Raw genomic sequence first — 22,799 nt, forward strand, 5'->3', positions numbered from 1 at the left:
TTTCTTATTGTCAGCATGGCTGATTATGTTTATCGTGAAACAAATTGGTTCAAATTTGGCGTATTCTCTCAAAAAATTCTTTCAACTGATTTTGATTAAAATTACATAGCTGTTGGAATGGATTTCTTCAGTTACTGTTGGGCATATACCGTCAGGGCTGGTAAAAGAAGTGATGTTCTGTTGGTGTTTCAGGAAAATTGTCTGCAATGTATAAAGGTACTTCAGTTTTAATTTTGAAGGTGGACAACATGATGGGCAATTTTTATCATGCCTGGTGGACTCGTTAAAACACTCAGAACTCTCTGGGTTCAAATTCATATAATGGTAAAGAAGTTTGAAGATCAACATTCAGGGAAAACCAGATTTTTTCTTGTTGGGATCAATGGACAGTCAGTTAGAAGAAAACTATGAAAGATTATTTGTGTGTGTGTGTGTATGTATGTATGTATGTATGTATGTATGTATGTATGTATGTATGTAGGTCTTGGCATATTCAGGTCTTTTCCCATGTAGGATTGAGGGTGTCTTGGTGACATTTCGACGAGGTCCCACTCATTATCTTCAGGCTGGTGTCTTCGGTTTCGTGCGAAGCGTGATCGGAGCTGCCATCTCTCTATAAATACTGGTGGGGATGTGTGGGGTGCTGGCTTTGTTGCTGTAAGCGGATTGGTTGGCTGTGATGTTACATCATGATTGGTTGATGAGGTTATTGTTAGGGGATTAGTTGGCTGATTTGTAATATCCTGTGTGGCTGAGGTGCTGGCTCTGTGCTCGTTAGTCCTTTGTGTTGTAACAACCTGGGTAATGGGCTGTGTGATGACATCCTGAGCTCTATTGTAGTGATTTCCTGAGTTCTGTGTTGAAATATTCTAGGTGGTTTGCTGTGTTGTGATATCCCGGGTTTTAGCATTGTAACCTCCTGAATTCTGTGATGTAATGTCCCGAGCAGAAGGCTGTGGTATAACATCCCGGGCTTTGGTTTGGCTTCGGGTTTGCAGTCTGGCCCTGTGTTCGTGGCGTATGTCAGTTTGCTTTCTGTGGGGGTCGGGGGGGGGGGTGCAGCAGCTGGAGATGCCTCCAAGGTTTGGCTTCTGGATGGTGGTTGCATTTCGCCTATGGGGTGGGTTTGGGTTTGAGTCTGGTGAGGGTGATTGGTGGTGGTGTCCTGTGTTGTTGTGGGTCCGGTGTCGGTTTTCGTGGCTGGGACTCGTTTGTTGACTAGGGCTAGCTTCCAGATGTCTGGTAGGCGGGAGGTATTGTCATGTTTATTCATGTTGTGGGGGTGTTTCTCTATTTCGATGGCTTCCATAATTATTCTCTTGTTGTAGTGTTCAGTTTTGGAGATTAATTTCGTTCCTTCAAAGTCAATTTCATGTCCTGTTGCTTTAAGGTGCTGGAAAAGGGAGGAAGTTTTTTCTTCTTTTCTGACTGCGTTCTTGTGTTCTGTGATGCGTGCATTTATTCTCCTATTAGTTTGTCCAATGTATGTGGCTGGGCAGCTTTTGCATGGTATTTCATAGACTCCTTGGTTTTCTAGCTGGATCTTGTATTTATAGAGAGACGGCAGCTCCAATCATGCTTCGCTCACACAAGCACGAAACCAAAAACACCAGCCTGAAGATGACGAGTGGGACCTCGTCGAAACGTCGCCAAGACACCCTCAATCCTACATGGGAAAAGACCCAAATATGCCAAGACCTACATACCTATACCCGTGAAAATCTACGAAAACAAGTATGTATGTATGTATATATGTATGTATGTATGTATGTATGTATGTACACACACACACACATCATTAGTATTGTAAGACCATTATCTGTTCAAAAATGGAAAGACCATTTGAAATACCAACAATGGAGGAATGAATGGTTAGTGAAGATGACAGAACTAGCAAAGATGGCAGAACTAATCTGTTTAATAAGAGAAAGATCAACAACAACATTTATTAATGATTGGAAACCCTATATGGGTTTTTTGCTGAAAAAAATAAAATGATCTTGAAGATTAGAAAGACTAACTATGCAAAGAAGGAAACTATGATGTAACTTTAGGAAGAGAGAGCAAAATATATATCCAAACTGCTGTCAAGAAGATCAGAAGTCGTTGCTTCAGCAGAGTCTGTAAGATTGTCTGGGACACTACACATCCTCTTCACAACCTGTTTTCCTTGTTACCTTCTGGGAGGAGGCTTCATGGTATCTGCAGCAGAACATTCAGATTCAGCCATAGTTTCATTCCATACAGCATTAACCTTGTGAACTCTCAACCTTCCTCCTTCCATTATATATTCAAGATGGACAGTGTTTAATATTTATTTGTTACGTAATGTGGGGGGGTGGGTCTATACATATGTTGTATATAGTATGTTTAGGTGTGTGTCATGTATGTGTTTCACTTTGAGAGCAGGCAACTAAATTTCATTTTTGATGTGTGCCATTATCTTGCCTTGCCTTGCCTTGCCTTGCCTTGCCTTGCCTTGCCTTGCCTTGCCTTGCCTTGCCTTGCCTTGCCTTATCTTATCTTATCTTATCTTATCTTATCTTATCTTATCTTATCTTATCTTATCTTATCTTATCTTATCTTATCTTATCTTATCTTATCTTATCTTATCTTATCTGCTTTCCCCCTTTTCTTTCTTTTCCTTTTTCACTTCTATTTTCTTTATTCACTGAATGCTATTTTTCTTTATTATCTTTTTCTCTTACATTTTTTACTTTGTTAGTATTTTTTAAATAAAAATTACACACACACACACACACACACACACACATATATATATATATATATATATATATATATGTATATGTATATGTATATGTATATGTATATGTATATGTATATGTATATGTATATGTATATGTATGTATGTATATGCTTTAAAACAAGGACTCCAGGTGGATACAAAAATCCTATGAATAAATAAGTGGTGCCAGTTTTAGTAGTTATAGAAAATTACACTATTTCATCTTCTGCTGTTTTTATTATGAAATTCTGTTTTATTTATTATGACCACTACTGATCTTATCAGACGCAGAGAAGCAGAATATTATTTTTTTAAGGATTTATGCACTGCCTAGTGAGTGAGGGGCTATTTGGTAATTTTTTTTAAAAAAAACCCCAGACATACATAACAATAAACAGGGCTCATTTTTACTGCAGCAGATTCACTCCTTTAGATGATATATAAAGTGACCATAAGAATATTCCAGGACATCAGCAAGCATATGTACACTCTATCAATTTTATGGCTGCATTCTTTAATCAAACACAAACATGTTAATTGTTTAAGCATCACTAAGAAATGCAACCGTGTGAAATTTGGCAATCCTTCCCGCACACTAAAAGCAAACTAAAAATATGAGACAGAGTTAAATTATGTAATTTATTTATTGAGTGCCTCATTTTTCTATGTTAAAAGATCCATCTTCTCTCCAGCAGTTAAGAAGCCAAATCAATATTGCATAACTATAACACAATTAAGCAAAAATTAGGAAGGAATACAGCACCGCTGAGGCCATCGCAAACTAGCAGAATTATGATGGAAATATAAAGTGGTTCAAGCAGGTCCTCTCCCAGATGTTCTATAAATGCCTGGTGATGATTTAAGAGCATGGCCAAATGCCAGGTCAATGATAACAGGCCAGTTATTCACTACTGACTATATATCCATGTTAGGAAATATTGTGGGACTCTACTTCACATCAGCTCCAGCTGCATTGTTGATAGCAAGGGCACCTGGACAGTGATAGATTATTACCTATTTTAGAGCTTTAAAGATCAAACTAGAATTCACCTCTTTGCACTCTGGTGAAAACCAAGACGCTTAACTGTTATATCTCTAACAACCGGCCTCAACTAAAAATAGTATTATGGTTCTGGGGTAATATTGCCTACAGCAGGTGGCAGTACCTAACTGACTTGTCAATTCCAAAAAGCCAACACAAAACCCGACCTGTTTAGTATTTGGATGGGAGGCTAGCAAGAAGGTGGTTGTAAGACTGTTGGAAAAAATGCCAGTTGTAGGGCATGGCAAGCCTCTTCCATATTATTACCTGAAACATTACATGGTCATGCTCAACCTAAGAGATTAATATTTGAATTTGAGAAAAGATGCAGCTTCCAACAGCTGCTATGGGAGCACATACTCAAAAGCACCTTTCCCTCTTCAAATTCAAAGTGTTGTACAACTGTGAATAATTTGTGTCTCATGATGCCCCATATCTCTCTGTTGTGGGGTCCTTGGTGCTCTTTGAACTTGGTTGTTTTCTTGCAGACATTTCATTACCCAACTAGGTAACATCATCAGTGCTAGAAACATCTGTAAGAAAAACCACCAAGCTTAGAGAGCACCAATAACCTCATAATCTAATCCTGAACTACAAATATTCTCTTATATTAGTTCATCTCTCTGCTCCTAAGCTATTGCTCTGGTAAATGATAAACTCTGAAGGACCTAGATGCAAGGACTAGGAGCCAGCTCTAATAGGTAGTGGGTGAAAGTGTTAAGTTATTATTTACATTTGCTCTTCATTGTCTGTAAAAAGATAAATAGAAGATACATCCAGCAAAATGAACATCAAATGAGCATGTCCTGGAAAAAAAGATAAAGACCACAGAGCTGTTAAAAAAAAGAAGCAGTTCAAAGAAAATTTGTTAGGGCCTGGGAATTTTTCAGGATTATGCATTACAAAATATGACAGTATTTGAAATTCCTAATATATGATGGAAAGAACTGTAATTCACACTTACACTGTGGGTACAATTATTAGGCAAGTTGTATTTTGGAGGATTAACTTTCTTATGGAACAACTACAGTGCTCTCGGTCAATCCAAAATGCTAATAAACCTCAAACCTGAATATTTAAAAAAGTAAAAGTGAGGTTTTGGCTTTCTTAGGAGAATATCTAGTATATGTGTGCACAATTATTGGGCAACTACTAGTGTGCAGAATTATTATGCAACTAAATGAAAAACCAAAATTTGCCCATCTCACCGGTTTATTTGCATCTGTTAAAATGAGAATAAACAAACAACTCAAAATGTACAAATAAACATTTCTGACATTTTTAAAAAAAATCAGTGACCAATGTAGCCACCCTTCTTTTCAAAAACAGTCATAAGCCTTCCATTCATGGAGTCTGTCAGTATCTTGATCTGTTGACAATCAACATTTTGTGGCATCCACAGCCTCCCAGACACTGATCAGAGAGGTGTACTGTTTTCCTTCACTGTAATTTCCCATTTAAGAAGGGCCCACAAATTTTCAATAAGGTTTAGGTCAGGTGAGGAAGGAAGGGCATGTCATCCTTTCATCTTTAAGGCCTTTAATGGCTAGTCACACAGTGGAGTACTTTGATGCATGTGATGGAGGATTGTCCTGCATAAAAATCATGGTCGTATTGAAAGGTGCAGACTTTTTCTGTTTGGTTCGAATTGACGAGGACTCAGAGTGGTTAACACTGAACGAGTTTATTGAATACACAAAGTCAACTGTCAAATGTCAAATGTTGCAACCCTTTTATAGAGAAAGCGTTTGAACTGTAACCAATACAAACAGTCTGTTTTCCCGCTCCTTGGTTGTGGCGTCCAATGATTGCACCTTATTTTCCCGCTTTAAACCTTGCAAAGCTGCACAGTGTTTGCAATATCTTTCATGGCTTATTGCTAACTATTTACATACACAACATTTTCCTATACCACTGCTTAAAGAAAGTGATTTCTAAAAGGTTTGGGAATTGATTTTGAATCCATTTTCAACCTGAAAAGGTCCAACTAGCTCATCTTTAATAATATCAGCCCATACTAATACCCCACCTCCACCTTGCTGGCATCTGAGTTGAAGTGGAGCTCTGTGCCCATTACTGATCGAGCCACGGCCCATCCATCTGGTCCATCAAGAGTTACTCTCATCAGTCCATAAAACTTTTGAAATATCTGTCTTCAGATATTTTTTGGCCCAGTCTTGCCACTTCAACTTATGTGTCTTTTTCAGTACTGTCTGATTTCAGCCTTCCTTACCTTGGCCATATCTCTGAGCACTGAACACCTTGTACTTCTGGGCACTCCAGGTAGGTTGCAGTTCTGGAATATGACAGCACTGGAGGATAATGAGTTCCTGACAGCTTCATAATTGATTCTTCTCAAATCTTTGGTAGTTAATATGTACCTGTTTATCTCAACACATTTCTTGTAACCCTGTTGACTATTTGCAACAAAATGTTTGATGGTTCTGTGATCATTCCCCAATATCTTAGCAATTTCAACAGTGCTGCATTCCTCTGAAAGACATTTTACAAGTTTTGACTTTTCAGAGTCAGTTAAATCTCTTTTTTGACCCATTTTGCCTGAGGAAAAGAAACTGCCTAATAATTATGCACACCTTGATATGGGGTGTTGATCTCCTTAGGCCACGCCCTCCCTCATTACACAAATACACATCACCTGATTTCTTATATCCACTAAGCATTCAAGTTTATACAGCTTAGAGGTGGAAACTATGCATGAAAATGATCATATGGTCAAAATACTCCCTTGCCTAACAATTGTGTGCACAGTGTATATGTGGGATCATAGATGTGATCTGGCCTCTCTCATAGATTAGTTGGTACTATTGGAAGAATACTTTTAACCACATAGTTTTTCAACTTTATCACACACCTTCATTTTTTTTCTTCTTCCATTCAAACTGGTCTGATTTTTGCAAACTGCCTGGACAAGTCCCTGCAGTTTTCTTGACAACGTTTTTCAGAAATAGATTGCCGTTGCTTTTTTCCTAGGGCTGAGAGAATGTAACTGGTCCATGGTCACCCAGCAGGCTTTGTGCCCAAGGTGGGACTAGAATTCACTGTCTCCTTATTTCTAGCCTGATACCTTAACTACTACACCAAACCAGCTTGCATTATCATGCACCATATACATCAATAATGTAGTTACCTTGAATTTGGCCTGATCGTTTACTATCCCACTTTCACATGATCACTATATGTCGTACCAGCTGCAGATTCTATATATAATCATAGCTCCCTCAAAATTTCACTGAATGTTTACACTTAACAGATCAGCCAAAATTGGGCAGAAATTAGTTCTGTAGTTATCCTAGAATCTCATTAAATATCGGGATAGTTTGACCAGAATGTAGTCAGTCTGATTATTGTAGTTTTACAAGGAAAAAAAAAGAATGTTGGGTTTTTAAAATGGCTTTAGAATATATAGGTAATTAAATCTTGATGCTTAAATTCCTATTGATTCAGTGTGCTTTCTCTTTGCATCCTTCCAATTAAAATTAACATATTTGGCATGGTTGTTAATAAGGATAAACAACAACCATTGACTAACTCTGCTGCTGCAACTGTATCCTACTATCTTTGGATCTATTCCAGGTTTTAATTAATGCGTATGCCACTTAGCATTTCAAGCAGAAACAGTCAGTGAAATCTGAGCCCTAATGGAAAAATTTCCACTAGTGAAGCACATTTTTCTTTCCCTGTAGACCCACCCATTCAGTTCTAGAGACTTAGGGGAATCAGCTAGCATGTCAGTATAGTTTGGAAAAGAGGGATGGGGGCAAAGAGAAGGAAGGGAAAGAGTGAAAGTTCAATTGTCAACACTGGATACTGTCCAGTAACACTATAGTCTAATGAACATAATTCAGGACAAGGTAGCTAATATATATTAATCTGATTTATGTTTACATCTAGATACCATGGGACTTAAGCAAAATTAACTTTTATGTTTGACAAGGCCAAATCATATAGTACTATGGGAACTCTTCATCTGATATGGGCTTGAAGAATGGATACCTATGGATGGCAATATCTGGCCACATAGGTAAATCTACCAATATGTTATTGCCCACTTGATCAAAATTCAGAGGGTGTGCTTGAGATAGTAAAATGAAATTAAAGGAAACGTGCAAAGGACACATTGTTGTAACAACAACAACAACAACAACAACAACAACAACAACAATAAAAACTAGGTATGTTGATACTCAAGCCAGGATAAAATCAGCAAATTTCTAGATACTCTAAATGAATGTGCCCTGTGACTTTGTAACTAAGTAGAGGTGAGGCAACCCTAGACTTAATCCTAACCGGCAATACAATCTTGTGCTGTGAAGCTTGTAAAAAACAATGTCCCTAATACCATCCCATTCAATAGACATAGAAATGGGAAATTGTTAGCAGGCCCAGTGTAGTCACATTTTTTTTTATACAGAAAAAAAGGGAAATATTCTAAACAATAAGGATGGAGGTGAAAAATAGATTGAGAAGAAAAATAAGACAAGCACATTTCTCAGTAATGTCTGGATGCTTTTTTTTAAACCAACAGCTGAAGCTCACTTGGAACAGTGGGTTAACTAAGTATAGAAAGCCTGGCTTTCTATAAAGCTGTAAAAATTAAGAAGGAAAGTCTGTCCTAATAAGGTAAATTAAAACACATACACAGAAACTAGCAGAAAATGTGTAAGCTGAAATAAAGAGAATTTAAAAGGGCAGGCACTCCTCAGCTCTCCATAACCGAATGGGTGAATCTACAAGGAAAGAAGAATTTGCTTCTCTAGTGGAATTTTTTTCCACTAGGGTTCATAGATTTCACTATTTCTGCTTGAAGTGGTAAGTGGCCTACTCATAGTTTAAAATTTGGTTTACGGCAATGGTGGGATTCAGCTGGTTTGCACCACTTCGGAAAGAATCGGTAGCTAATTTTTGGTGCCCAGGCCCAGAATGGACTTGGCATACACACAGAGAACCGATTGTTCACATATTTGAATCCCACCACTGGTTTACAGCAGCAGCAGCAACAACAAAATTGAATAGGATATAACCAAAGGAAAAAAGGAGGAGAGAATCAGAACTTCTTTAAATATATTCAGAGCAAAAACCTTATTAGGAAGTGATTTGAATGACAAAAAACTGTAAGCAATGTTCAGGGAGGATCATAATATTACAGAAAAACTGAATGAACCCTTTGTTTCCATCTTATTACAAATGATATACTTTGGTCAGAGCACTGAGCTCTGACTTCCTTAGGAAAGGAAGTAAGCCCAGTGAAGCAACAAAACAAGATTTTCTAGGCCATTTTGAGAAATTACACAGAAACAAATCACTGACAGTTCTTAAAGTCTGAAATTGCTGATTCCTAGCAAAAATGTTTGACTTATCCCTCAAATTAGGCTGAATTCCAGAGGATAGAAGGTAGCTAATACAATACCAATTTTGAAAAAGGGACTAGGGAAAATATTGGAAATTATTGGCACAAATTATATATGTTCCAAGCAAAATAATAATAATAATAATAATAATAATAATAATAATAATAATAATAATAATAATAAGTTGGAAGGGACCTTGGAGGTCACCTAGTCCAACCCCCTGCTCAGGCAGGAAACCCTATACCATTTCAGGTAAATGGCTGTCCAGTCTCTTCTTAAAAACTTCCAGTGTTGGAGCATTCACCACTTCTGGAGGCAGGTTGTTCCACTGGTTAATTGTTCTAACTGTCAGGAAGTTTCTCCTTAGTTCTAGGTTGCTTCTCTCCTTGACTAGTTTCCATCTGTTGCTTCTTGTCCTGCCTTCAGGTGCTTTGGAGAATAGCTTGACTCCCTCTTCTTTATGGCAGCCCCTGAGATATTGGAACACTGCTATCATGTTACCCCTCACCCTTCTCTTCGTTAAACTACACATACCCAATTCCAGCAACCGTTCCTTATATGTTTTAGCCTCCAGTCCCCCAATCATCTTTGTTGCTCTTTTCTGTACCCTTTCTAGAGTCTCAACATCTTTTTTACACCGTGGTGACCAAAACTGGATGTAGTATTCCTGGTGTGGCCTTACCAAATCATTGTAAAGTGGTATTAGTACTTCACTTGATCTTGATTCTATCCCTCTGTTAATGCAGCCTAGCACTGTGTTGGCTTTTTTGGCAGCTGCAGCACACTGTTGGCTCATATTGAAGTGATTGTCTACTAGGACTCCGAGATCCCTCTCACAGTTATGACTATTGAGCAAGGTACCACCTATACTATACCTGTGCATTTGATTTTTCCTGCCTAAATGTAGAACCTTACTTTTTTCACCACTGAATTTCATTTTGTTAGATAGCACCCAGTGTTCGAGTCTGTCCAGATACTCCTGTATTTTAAGCCTGTCTTCTGGAGTATTGGCTATTCCTGCCAGCTTGGTGTCGTCTGCAAATATGATGACTTCCCCATCTATCCCCTCATCCAAATCATTAATGAAGATGTTGAAGAGCAGTGGGCCCATCTGGTGGTAATGCTATCTAACCCACATTTTTCTATCTTATCAACTAGTAGGTTGTGATCTACTTTATCAAATACCTTACTGAAGTAAGGTATCCAAGTAAATTATATCTACAGCATTCCTCTGGTCCACTAATTTTGTCACTTGGTCAAAGAATGCAATAAGATTTGTCTGACATGATCTGTTTTTGACAAACCCATGTGGACTTTTAGTGATGACTTTGTTTGCATCAAGGTGTTCTCTGATTTGTGGTTTGATTATCTTTCTAGAATCTTCCCAGGTATTGAAGTCAGGCTGATAGGTCTGTAGTTTCCTGGATCTATTTGTTTCCCTTTTTTGAATATGGGAACTACATCAGCTCTCTTCCAGTCCTCTGGTAGTTCCCCAGTGTTCCAGGATCTTTGAAAAATACTGTATAGTTCAGTGGTTCTGAGATCACATTTGCAAGTTCCTTGAGAACCTTGGGGTGTAATCCATCTGGTCCTGGTGATTTGAACTCATCTAGGCTGGACAGGTGTTCACTTACCATTTTCTTGCCTATCTTAACTTGCGTTTCTATTCTGTTTCTTATGGCACTGGTTTTGGTAGGTTGGACTGATTTTTTTTTCCTTTGTGTAAAGACAGATGCAAAAAACGAGTTAAATAGTTCTGCTTTCTCCCTGTTGCTTGTCACCTTCTTGCCATTTTCCCCCACTAATGGACCAATCATTTCCTTAACTTTTTTCTTGTTTTTTATATGTTGAAAGAAGCTTTTATGTTATTGTTGACTTTGGTCGCAAGCCTTAGTTCATTTTGAGCCTTAGCTTTCCTCACTTCATCTTTGCAGGCATGGGCTATTTGCTGATATTCTGACTTAGTTATGTGCCCCTCTTTCCACTTCTTATACTTGTCCTATTTATCTTTCAATTTATCAGAGTTCTTTATGCAGCCATGCTGGTTTCTTTTGAGAGCTGTTATTTTTCTTCTTTGTTGGTATTGTACTAGACTGGGCCTTTATTATCTCACTTTTCAAAATTTCCCAAGCTTCTTGAGTTGTTTTCCCCTTTAGGATTCTCATCCATGGAATTCTTCCCAAGGTCTCTCTAAGTTTATTGAAATTAGCTCTTTTAAAGTCCAAGACTCTAATTTGGCTGTGTTCTATTGCTTGTGCTTCCAGAATGTTGAATTCCAATATTGCATGAACACTTCCCCCCAAGGTTTGTGTGGCTTCGACATTTTCTATCATTTCATCTCTGTTTGTGAGAATTAAATCCAATATGAGAATTAAATCCAATAATGGTAGCAAGAGTAATTAAAACAACCTAATTATGCATGTAGAATCTTGCAGAAGGAAAATCCACATGATCCTGCTAAAGGTAAATCCTGTCCAGCAGCATGATGCCAAAATGACTCACACCCTGGACGGTATCTCTTTACTGTCCTACCATTGGGTAGGAGATATAGGAGTATAGCCAGCTGTACCAACAGGCTGAAGAACAGCTTTTATCCATGGGCTGTTAGGCTTTTGAATGGGAAATAATTTTATAAACTTTATGTATAATTGACTTGTGAAGCCTGTGCGTTGTGCAATTAGCTCACATGGTGTAATAAGATGGAGTGTTTGTGTCACTGTAAGTTGGGGGTGGGGGCACGAAGGGAGGCTCAGCCAATCTCAATGTATACATGGTTGTACTTTGACAATAAAGGTTAATTCATTCAATGATGAGGCACATTTGGTGATGCCATCATGCCAATGCTGCTATTACACATTGGTATTCTGATGAATGATGCATATACATCAACTGTAGCATTTGTGTGATACCACTGTCAGGCTTGTTCTATCAATGTCTTCCCAAAGAATGCCCATGATTCAGCCTCACTAACTTGGGTTTGTTTTGTGTTAGCAAACACATGGTTGTAGTGTTGTCTATGGAGATTCTCAGTCATCCGGGTCATAGTTATCTCAAAGATGCTTTTTTAATGAGGGAATTGGACTTTCTTGTTTTTCTTTGAAGACGTTTTGCTTCTCATCCAAGAAGTTTCTTCAGCTCTGACTGGATGGTGGGGAATGAAAAAATTTATACTCCTTGCAGACAGCTGGTCATTTGCATTCTTTTAGTGAGTTGTTAAAGCTACATGGAGGCTTATCTGTGTCTCCAGGTTCACTTGAGTAATGCAAATGGGTGTGGTGCCTTCTTGGAACTATTGAAAGGACTGTGTTGTAGACTGTAAATAGATGATATCTTTTCCTGTGTTCTTAACTGCTCTGGACCCCTTTTTTCTCTTTCTGACCTAATTTTTCCTTGATTCTTAAAGTGGAACCTCTCTCTCTCTCTCTCTCTGTGTGTGTGTGTGTGTGTGTTTGTGTGTATTCTGTGCTTTTACTGGATGAATTCTGTGGAGATGGGAACCCAACATCTTACTACCTGTCCTTATGTTTAAATTCAGTGAATCTGAGAAATCTCCATAGTGTTATGTATGTGTACACTTTGAGAGGAATTTCATTTTTAATGTGTGTTATTGTGCCCACAGGAAAAAATGACAATAATGGTTATCTATCTATCTATCTATCTATCTATCTATCTATCTATCTATCTATCTATCTATCTAGTTTCCTAAAAGTGTATCCAACCTTATATGTGCTCCTCTGTTCTTGTTAGATGTGGCTAATAAGCAATCATTTGGACAATTTTTTTGCACAGGTATATAATAGAAATAGCTAATTCCAATGTACCATGAAAATCCCAATATAATCTAGCTGTAACTCTGACGTCTGCATTTCAAAAAACAAAATCAATCAGCAAAGGCAACTAGACAACAGAAGTAAAGGAATCAGCTTGAGTAGCTCACAAAAAATCTGCATTTCTTTCAAATAAGCTATGGGAGGCAATAACTGCTTCCATGCTAAGGGGAATGTTTGATTTCTGTTCACGTCTTACTACTTCTGAGCAATTAAAAGGTTTTTTTTAATCTAAGGTTCATAACCCAGCTTCACAGAGCAGAGGTGAAGTTTTCAGTTGACATTCAAGAGTTTTTAAGCCTGGGCTGCTGTCAAATACTACAACTCTGCAAATGAATACTTACACTTTACTAAATTGGAAATATCTATTCTAAGTCCAAGCCACAGGCTTTGGCATTTTATACCGTTGAGTTGAGTGATGAAGGCAAAAGAAGAGGCAAGTAACATGGGAATAGGATTATGGTCCACGGGATTAAATGCTTTCTTTGGGGAATATAAAAATAAAAGGTAAAGAGAAAAATGGGGTCAGAAATGGTGTAAAACTCCTGATATATATATAAAGTAAAGGTAAAAGTTCCTCCGCACATACGTGCTAGTCGTTTCCAACTCTAGGGGCCGGTGCTCATCTCTGTTTCAAAGCCGAAGAGCCAGTGCTTGTCCGAGGACGTCTGCCTGGTCATGTGGGTGGCATGACTAGATACCAAAGGCACATGGAACACTGTTACCTTCTCACCATAGTGGTCCCTATTTTTCTACTTGCATTTTTACGTGCTTTCGAACTGCTAGGTTGGCAGAAGCTGGGACGAGTAACAGGTGCTCATTCTGTTACGCGGCACTCGGGATTCGACCCGCCAAACTGCCGACCTTCTGATTGACAAGCTCAGCATCCTAAACCACTGAGCCACCGCATCCCTGATATACATACATACATACATACATACATACATACATACATACATACACACATCGTGAGCTTAAATGGACTCCAGAAGATGGTAGAGGACAGGAAGGCCTGGAGGAACGTTGTCCATAGGGTCGTGATGGGTCGGACACGACCTCGCAGCTAACAACAACAACAACAACAACAACAACACACACACACACACACACACACACACACACTAAAATGGAACACAGAGGGTGTCTTTCTCCCCACTCCCAAGTGGAGGTCATTTCCTCTAACCTTCTAAAAAAGAGAGGATTTTATAATGATAAAAGCATAGAAGAAAATGTTCTGTGCACTTTAATGGTTTCCTTGCTCTTCACAGATAGAAACTCCATACTATTAGCCACAAATGGCATTTTGAAATGACTTTTTTTTTCTGGGGGACAAACCCAAAAAACATTGCTAAGATTTACATGTTCAAATATATGCTGACCTTTTTCCCCCTCTTTCTTTTAGTTCATTTGTCATCAGTATGTAATTGAATCAATATATTTCCTGATCAACCCAAAGATTGAATAAGGTCATGGGAAGCCATGTGTGGACATTAAAAATCATTATTTTACTCAGAATGAGCAGAGATGGCATAGAGCATTCAGAGTTCCAAATGAAATTCTATTAGATTCTATTACACTTTTACAATTACAGAGACGTTCCAATATTATAAGGGAAATGAAGTCATAATAAAAAAGCCCAGAGGTGTATTACAAAGAAATAGGCATACTATTTTTCTAGTTAAAAACTTCATGAAGGGAGCAAGCGCTATTTTCCAATGGCTGAGAAGCAACCTTATTCTGAAAAAAGAGAGAAACTACCCACCAAGCCTTTGTTTCATAGCAGGTTTAAAAGCAAAGATCAACAACAAAGACTAGATAAGAGCTAATACAAACATTCTGCCTTATTGTGATGGGTCAGTCGCTGAGGACAGGGAGAAGAGCTCACCTCAGTGGATGGTCTGAAACAGTCTGTGCATATTTTTTTTTACTACACCTCTCACTTTTAACCATACTCTATATGTAGTTCTTGACTTATGACCACAATTGACCCAAACTTTCTGTTGTTAAGTGAGAAATTTTTAAGTGAATTTTACCCCACTTTACAACCTTTCTTGTCACAGTTGTTAAGTGAATCCTTGTTATCAACCCAGTTGTTAAGTGAGTCTGGCTACTCTGCTTGTAAGAAGGTCGCAAAAGGTGATCACATGACTCTGGGACACAGCAAAGGTCATAAACACGAACCAGTTGCCAAGCATCCGAATTTTGGTCCCATGATCATAGGGATGCTGCAAAGGTTGTAACTTTGAAAAATAGTCATAAGTCACTTTTTTCAGTGCCATTGAAACTAAATGAACTGTTGTAAGTTGAGGACTACCTGTACTGCATCTCCAACAGTGTAGATACTCTGCATTTGGTCCTACAGCCTGGGAAAAGCACTGGAATTCTTAAAGGGAAACATGTTTTTTTTTCTTCTCTAGGCATCTTTGTGTAGATCAACCTTGTCAATTTGAACCTTGACAATTTGAAGATGGCACTTGAAGATATACATGCTGACTGGGAAGTTGAAGTCCCAACGTCTTCCAGATGTCAAGGTTGAGAAACCTGGGTGTATAACTTTCAAGGAGTGCTTGTTGTTATGAAAGTTTTCAGCACTTTAAAGCGAAATTGCCAAGTGAAGTGGCACTTACATCTAAACAGCAAAATGGACTAACCACTGGGCTTTGCTGGAGAATAGATTTCTGCTCAAGCTGATGACAAAGCTGGTCTAAGCAGATTGGCCCTATCTTGATCTTCATGGACTTCCATGAGGCAGGTGACCATACCTATGTAAAGAAAAAGACTTCATCAAGTGGATCCCAGCAGATTCTTATATGCTAGGGCATTCTTGTTAACTTTGATTAATGCTGATATTACATTAAATTTCAGGATTCTTAAGCCTATTCTGTAATACATTTGATCATCTTTAAGACTCAGAAATCTCTCTCTGGCATATATGAAGTGGCTTAAGGGTCCCCCTTGCCCACTGCAGAGTATTTTTTTTCTTATTGAAAAATTAAAGCAGACACACTGATGAACAATGGAACAAACAAAAAATCCATGTTAGGGAAAAACTCTATGAGCTGAGGTTAAGTTTTATAAAATTTTAAATGCAAACTTTGCATTAAGCAAAATAGTTGTGGTTTCAGAAATAAAAAGAAGGTAAACTCTGGCTAATGTTTAAGCTACGATAGCCTCAAGATCTATTTTTGGACAGAATCTTGGAAAGTCTGCAGACTTACAATAGAATCATATTTGATACATTGGATTGCATAAAAATCTCTGCCAAAGCTTTATGGAGAAACCAAGTATTTTTTTATTTCTTATTGTTGAAAATATAAAAACTGAGTCAAAAATGCTTCTGTCACAGAATATTGAGAATATTGAGTCCATATACCAGCTGGAACTTTGGGTGGTAAGGTTGCCTACCTAGCAGAAATCTGGTACTGCATATCCATTTCCCACTAAAAAATGGGAAACTTGTTGTTCTAGTCATTACCCCAGAACTGGAAAAGTCAAAGGACTGAATGCAAAGTATAACATTTAAACCTCCAAAATGGGTGCAAGTAGCTGGTTTTTATTGTATATGGTATCTAATGAGTGGGGTGGCGTGGTGGCTCAGTGGTTAAGACACTGGGATTGGCTGGAAAGCCGACAACCAGGTATGATACTCAAGCTCCACACAATGGGGTGAACTCCTATCCTTGCCTCAGCTCCTGCCAACCTAGCAGTTCAAAAGCATGCATATGTGAGTAGATAAATAGGTACTGTACCACTTTGGTGGGAAAGTAATAGCGCTCTGTGATATCATGCTGGCCACATGACCATATAAATGACCATATAAATAAGGCATTGGTTCAATGGCCTTAAGATGGAGATGAATACCGCCCCCTATAGTTGGCAATGGCTGGTGGAGTAAAATCCGCAGGGACTCCTTTACCTTTTGTTTTTACTTACTGAGTAAATGAAAAAAATATAACTGTCTACATGAATACCAGCCGTTCTGCTAGAAGTAATGGAAAAGCAATCATTTTCAAATTCCAAGGATTTCAATTGTTTGAAAAAGAGTCTCAGATGGTTTACTTTCCTGAAGTACTAACAACACTTGATTGTCATACAGTTATGAACAGTTTTAGTAGAATATTGGAGCTTATGCAATTGCTAGACAATTGATATCTCCTTTTTTTTCCTACCAAGGCTTACATGTATTCTTTCCATCTCCTACCTCATATTTACATATTTTTACTTCTTTTACTATGACAATGGCTTTCCTGTTGCTGCTTGGAAATTCTTCCCCCTTGGGAGTATCAATGTCAATTCAATAGAGTATCCACATATCGTGTCAGGACAACATCCTCATCCTCCCCTCATCCTAGCTGTTTAAAGGCCAAAGTATGTTTGTAATTGATCTTTCAGCATTTTTTAAAAAAAATACATGCAGTAAAATATGGGATTAAGAACTGTTCAGTTAACTGCAGCAGTAATACCAATGAAAGATACATTCACTTCTGACATATATAGACTCAGATCTTGAAATGTTTTAGGGGGTTCTAGTTTGGTGACATCTAGTGCTTAAGTTTGATCACAAGCTACAAGAGAAATGGTTTTCTGTGATGGGACCTTCTTTGTGAGATGCATGACAGTTCAGTACATAAATATGTTAATATTTTCTCATCTTTTGACTCTTAGTGAAGAGAAAACAGACCTTTATTAGTCTTTAGCAGAGATAAGATACAGGAAGTTGTTTTAAGATTCAGAAATTGCTAGGTAAGTGGAAATATAAATCTAATATCATCTTTATAAATATTGTCTAATGTTAAAGAAATTGGTGTGAGCTATAGTACTTTGAATATTTTGCTTCTCTTGACTCTGAACTTTTTGATTTAGCACAGCTTTAAATGTTGCGGGGGCACAGATTTCTAAGATGTGACCTTACTACAAGTGATAAATCATTATTGCCAAACCTAATTGCCTCACTAATATGCTCCCACACCTGTCCCAAGTTTTTCCACTTCATTTTTCAACCTGCCATTGATAGCAGCCGATTTAATTTCTTTTCTGAATTAAAGCTGCTTCCACCGAAAGTCAAACTTGGACATTTATAAGTTTCTTCTCTGTCACAGGAAGACCATTGTGACTGGAAGCATTTAACTATTATCAAGAAAAGTGAACTCTAAAAAAGGCAATACAGGTAGTCCTTGACTTATGACCACGACTGGGACCAGAATTTTTGTTGCTAAGCAAGATGGTTGTTAAATGTGCCATGCCTGATTTAGCAACTTTTTTGCCATGGTTGTTAAGTGAATAACAGCAGTTGCTAGGTGAATCATGTGATCATTATGCAAATCCAGTCCCCCCCCAATTGATTTTGCAAATACATGCCAGTTGTCAAGCATCTGTGGGAAGAATCCAGAGAAAGAAATATTTTGGGAAATATTAAAAAGGCAGGCTATATTTCCCCAAAGGATTTTAAAGACAGACACACACCCCACCAATTCTCTGCCCCAGACAGAAACCAGGTCTGCAGAAATGCAGATGTGATAATCTTGTCAGAAAGATTGGAGCCAGGAAGCTGGGATTAGAAAGATAAAGATCCCTAGAATCAACAACTCCTCACACCAAACATTCCAACAGTCATCAGCCATCAGCCCCAGGGAAGCAGGATATGACCTTTGGGACATAATAGGATTAACCCACCACCATCAGAACACCAGAAGGGCACACTCAGACTCAGGTCAAAGTACATGACACAGGAAATACAAAGCCTCCAACAGGAACAGGAAACAACCTCAAGAGCCCCAGAAGGTATAAATAAATCACTCCCTGATACACGTGGTCCGTTTTTCCCAGAGCGATCTTTCTGTCTGGCTCTCCTCTTCAGTAAACTACAACCTTCTTTCTAAAGCAGTCTCCATGTTGTTTATTCCCAGCTTGGACTGGACTCCGATGAAGATTTTTCTTTCAACACATCTGAATTTTGATGATGTGATAGGGAGGAATGCTATGATGGTTGTAAGGAAGAGGAGCAGTTGTAAGTCACTTTTTAGTGCTGTTGTAACTTTGAATGGCTGCTAAACAAATGGTGGTAAGTCAAGAACTAACCATAATCAACTTAATGGCAAGAACAGGACCCAATCTATACACCTGTTGACCTTCCAAAAGGACTTCAAAACCTGGCGATGCTGCCTCGCCTCAAACCCCAATGGAGGCATACCATTTTGGAGCTTGTTAGTGGATTAAGAAGAACATCTCACCTACATTCCATTAATTTCCCATTAATTTTAATATTTTTAATGTTTATTTATCCTTGTTTTTATGGTTTTGTAAGCTACCTAGAGTCATTCAGTTGCAAGATGGGTGGCATATAAATTTAATAAAGAAACAAACAGTATTTTCATATTGCTATGCTCTGTAAGTTCTTCTCCTTTTCAAGGTGCTAAAGATAATAGCTGGTCTTAATGTCTATACACTGGTCTAAGTCTGTAGTAAGGTCACTTGCTTATCTACCAGCAAGCCAGTACTTGCCCTTCCTCAGCTTCTTGTTCTTACCTCACTTGTAAGTCTTCAAGACCAATTTTAAAAAGTAAAAAAAATAATAATACAAAGATTCCATTCTTCTGGGGGACAGAGAAGCTACATCTCAAAGTAGTCAGAAAGTGAAGAAGGAAAGGCATTATGGTGGCTTCCCAGGAGGGGAGAAATGGGGCAGAATAAGGGAGTTGCAGAGTTACAAGATATGTATCTTGGCTGAACTTCCTTTGGAGCAGTAACCAAAATGAGGAAAATCTGAAGTGTGTGAAGTCTATTGGAAGCCCGGCTTATATGTGGAAGGATCCTAAGAGATTCAACTTTGAAAAAAAAGTGTTTCTATTTATGATTGTTTAACAGGGAGAATGGGAAACTGAAAGGCTATCACACTGTTAATCCCCCTAATTCGGACCGCCCCCGATCTGTGTTCATTTCTCTGGGACCTGAAAACCTGGCTTTTCGATTTATCAGGCCTGGACTGAAGGGGTTTTAGCTTTTTAAATATTGTTTTAATTGTTGGGTTTAATTAATTTAATTTATTTTAATTTTATATTATCTTTTATATTGTATTTTATGCTGCCCTGTAAACCGCCCTGAGTCCTTCGGGAATAGGGCGGTATAGAAATCTAATAAATAAATAAATAAATAAATAAATAAATAAATAAATAAATAAATAAATAAATAAATAAATAAATAATTCAGTAAAGTTTCTGCTGTCAGCAGAATTTTTCTCTAGGATCTCTGATCAGATAACTCCCAATCCTACCTGAATAAAGCAGGGACTGCATCTGGAACTTTCTGCCTGTAAAATTCCCTCAGTAAACAACTTTTCTTTTTTATTTAAAACCCAAAAGAAAGCGAACGTATTATCAGCCTTTGATTTCAACTGATTGAAACAGTTCTTTGGAAAAGGAGAATAGAAATGGGCTAATTCTAAGATATGTCTTTTCCATTTGGTGAATCTGATAAAAACTTTAATTATTTATACAGTGAATTATATACAAAAATTAATGTATGTTTTTCTGGGAATGCAGGATTAAAAATAACCACGTTTGTTTTTAGTTCCTTCTCCAACAAATTTAAAAGGTTAAAAGCCCTAAGTAATGCCTTTGGTGGCATATAAGAGAAGCTAGGGAAAGGTTTAATAGGAGTCCACACAAAGTACTAAGTGATCATGTGTTTGATTTTAGCTTAATGTGGTGTGGGAACCAAGATATTGTGGTTTATAAATCATGGGGTTATGGGAGTTACATGCTGTTTTTCTTCAATCTACAATTGTGTTTTATTCAACAAAATACAGACCAATCATAGTTTGGTGCTATTTATCAATCCAGTCTGATTCAGAATTGGAATTGTGGGTAAATGGTATAAATTAATTTAGGACAATCAGAAATGATGGAAACAATAACATGTGATCTATGTAATATAGTTATATCAAGATTGTACAGCCTTGGATGTCTCTGATTGAGTGTATGAATGCTTCTCATAGCAATTGCTTTTCCATTCCAGAATCTTGAACAGTCTAAATTAGGAACTTTCACATTAAGAATATAAAGTAACAGCACTGAATCAAACTCAGACTCCATGTAATCCTGATTTTTGTTTTCTACAGCACTTATAACCTGTTCATTTTAGACAAACTTTAGACCAGTGTTCTGTACCAGCCTGCTACCGGCCCTACAGAAAAGGCAGGGACAACCCCTTTTACAAGAAGGCAAGAGGCTGGAACTAAGCCTGCCAAATTTATGGACACAAAAGCAAACAGAGCAAGACACGAACCATGAAACAGGAGCTATTCAAACGGTTGCCTTCAGCAAACCAGCCCTCCCACGCATTCCCCTTTTAAACAGTTCAGGGCGTGGCTTCTCTCTGCCTCCTTCCGAGGTGCCCCATTGCCTTCCTCTGTTTACTCCTGATTGACTGCCTCCTGCATCGGGCGTCCTCGAACAGGGCCAGCTGTGGGTCATCTTCATCCACGCTGTCAGGCTCACACAGCTGGGTCTGCGTCGTAACTAGCTGGGAGGGGCCTGGCTGAGGGCTCTCATCAGCAAGCTCTCCAACCCCCTCAGCAACCTCTCTAACACCCCCCTCCTCCTCCTCTGAATCGTCCGACTCAACTGCCGAACCCACAGGCTGACCCTGAATCACAACAACCAGGGATGTCAAACTCGCAATGTCATGTGACTTTTTTCTCTTTGCCGGCAATGGGGTGGGCGCAGTTTTGCCATGACGCATCCATGCTGGCAGTTTGATACTCCTGCTTTAGATAAACTGGGTCTAGGACCCGAGTGTGTGCAGGGTTATGTTTCTTGGCTAAGTTAATGGCTGTGATGTGTGCTTTATTCTTAGCTGCTATGTAGTTTAATTTTTGCATTATTGTCATTGTTTCTTTTTTTTTAAAAAAATGTTTGCTACCCAAAGTCACTTGGTAAGATGGGCAACCATACAAATTGAACAAATAGAATAAAGTAGAACCTCTTGTGCCTAGTTTGTTCTTATAGTAGCCATTCAATTATCACTAGAATGCCTCAATGAAGAGTATAAAGTGTTCATTTTTCCTAGACTGTGTTAGTTGGAAGGAGACTGATCACTCAGTTGGAGCCAAAAAGTTGAGGAACAATTTTCAGAGAGTGAACTGTGTAGCTTTTCCCTCAGGGAACTTCTTTGATCATGTGAATGGAGTATCTGAAACAATGAATAATGCCTTCTTGCATTGTTCATTCTATTTGGTACCTGCAATATGGAATAGTTACGCTAGGAGCTAGAGTTTGTCAGGACAGGAATACCAGCATTGTCAACAACCAACTGTTGCTTAGCCTGAGAAGATTCAAGGAACAAATGTCATTAAGCTGTTGGAAAGATGGGAGAAAGAAGCATTGTAAATAAATGAAAAATATCAACATTGTCTACTTTGGGTCAACAGACAGGAATCAATTGCTTAAAGTAGCTTCATCTTAGTATAACATAAAGGTGCTTATTTAGCCATGGTGAGTAACCGGGAAGCTTTTTCTGAGTTTGACCTAAAAAGCCTGAAATACTGTGTGGTCTCATTGTGTCCCCCCCCCAGCTTTTAAATAAATAAAGCAGGTAAATGTAATTAATTTTATATCCACTTGCTTCTGGAAGATATGAAAAGGTCCGTTCCTCTCAATGTGCAAAATTCTGTGCTGCTGCCTGAAGAGTTAGGCCAATATTGATCCAGAAATATGACCATTATTAAAGTATGTCATATACATAAATGTACTATTTGACATAGTCATCTAAATAGTATGCTATTTAGTATTCCCCTGTTTGTTAGTCCAGTTCCATGC

Source organism: Vipera ursinii (assembly GCF_947247035.1).
Source record: "Vipera ursinii genome assembly, chromosome: 1".
Lineage (NCBI taxonomy): Eukaryota > Metazoa > Chordata > Lepidosauria > Squamata > Viperidae > Vipera > Vipera ursinii.